Genomic DNA, 2,067 nt, shown 5'->3' on the forward strand with positions numbered 1-2,067 from the left:
GGCCCTCACCATTTCACCAGAAGCGCTTAGTAGAGGAAAAACATTGAACAAGTTAGATCTAGTCCTTTACACTCACTGGAAACACAGATTCCTGGAGAAGCACAGACCACCAAGAATATTCTGACACCGCAGCCCATGTGGGTCAGGACTCAGCCTGTGCCCGGGTTTGGAGGGCAGCCCCTCTGGGTACCCGGGATGGTGCCCGGGGAGCTGCCTGCCCCTGGGTGGGGAGGTGGAGCGCGAGCTGCACAGCCTGTGGGGGTGGCACTGAGAACCAGCCTGGCAGGAGAGGTGGCGGCGCTGCGATTGGCTGCTGGGTCCTTCCCTGGACTGAGGGCTGTGCTTGTGGCTCTGTCGCCCGCTGCTGGGAGACCTGCAAAGACGCTGCAGCACAGACCCCGGCCGTGGGCAGCCTCCCGGGCAGCTATGGCAGTGGGGTGTGTAAGCTGGCAGCATTCTGCACGGGAGGCCCTGTGGAGGGGTTGTACTGCTGCTGACTCTGCCACTATCCGGTGAGCTGTGCGGCCTGCGGTGTGGGGGGCATTCCTCCTGCAAATGCAAAGAAAGTCAAGCCCAGCTCTCCCAGTATCTCAAAGCAAAATAGAGACGTGACCTTAAGAAGGGAGTCCACTGCTCCCCAAACCAAATAATATCCCAAATGTCCATTGACAGATGATGGGTAAACAGAAAGCGGCCTTAGCGAGGAAGGAAATCCTGCCACGTGCCACCGCGTGTATGAGCCCCGAGGACCTTCTGCTGAGTGACACGAGCCAGGCACAGAAGGGCAGATCCTGTCTGTCCCACTGACATGGGGTCCCTGGAGCACTCAGAGCCATGGGACAGCAAGCGGAGCGGGGTTGCGCAGGGGAGGAGAGGGGCATGCGTGTTTCATGGGGGCAGCGTTTCCATTTGGGAAGTTGGAAATCTTCTGGAGGTGGACGCAGGTGACGGCTGCACAGCAACGTGAATGTGCTTCATGCCACTGAGCTGTGCACTGAAAATGGTAAAACAAAAGCCAACCAGAAAAACTCCAAGGAGTAACACTTGAATCATTATTATTATTTTAGAAATAAGGGCTCACTCCATCACCCAGGCTGGCATGCAGTGGAGCAATCACAGCATTGTCTCTGCAGCCTTGACTCCTGCACTCAAAGCCATCCTTGTGCCTCAGCCTCCCGAGTAGCTAGGATTACAGGCACGCGCCACCACATCCGGCTAATTTTTGTATGTTTTGTAGAGACGGCATTTCTGCATGTTGGCCAGGCTGGTCTCGAACTTCTGACCTCAGGTGATCCACCCACCTCGGCCTCCCAAAGTGCTGGGATTCCAGGCTGAGCCGCTGCACCCTTCAAGCACAGGTTTTAAAAAAATCATTTTTACAGTAGTTTTTCCAGTCCTAAAAACAGCCAATATAAAAGATTTGATTTTACATTTTACAAGCAAAAGAAAAAAAAATGGAAATTTCTAGAATCTAGGCAATGGCTAAACTATCAATTTGGCCCCATCATTCCTTTCCAGGCCCATGGTCCTGAATGGACCTCCTTCCTCAGCGGCAGGTGAGGAGAGCCAATGCCACGGCCTGTGATTGGAGGATGCCTGCCTCTCTGCTGCCCTGTGATTGGAGGGCCCCGGCCTGTGACTGGAGGGTGCCCGCCCCTACGCTGGCCTGTGACTGGAGGGCGCCCACCTCTGTGCGGGCCTTTGATTGGAGGGCGCCCGCCTCTATGCTGACCTGTGATTGGAGGGCACCCGCCTCTATGCTGACCTGTGATTGGAGGGCACCCGCCTCTATGCTGACCTGTGATTGGAGGGTTCCCGCCTCTGGGCGCGCTTTTCCTCCTCTGGTGATCGCACACCTTGCCTCACAGGCCCCACCTCGCCTCACCGCCCCCACGCTGGGAGAAGGCGATGGCCATGCCCTCTGCTGTGGGGCTCCGTACTCCTGGATGGTGACTCCCTGGGCCTGCCGAGGCCCGGCCCACCTGCCCTCCCCGCAGCTGCAATGCTCCTGGCTCACACCCTGCCCAGCAGCTGCAGCCTGAAGGCCTTGACGACCACCTGCCTCGC

The sequence above is a fragment of the Mandrillus leucophaeus genome, unplaced genomic scaffold (genome assembly GCF_000951045.1).
Source record: "Mandrillus leucophaeus isolate KB7577 unplaced genomic scaffold, Mleu.le_1.0 Scaffold237, whole genome shotgun sequence".
NCBI lineage: Eukaryota > Metazoa > Chordata > Mammalia > Primates > Cercopithecidae > Mandrillus > Mandrillus leucophaeus.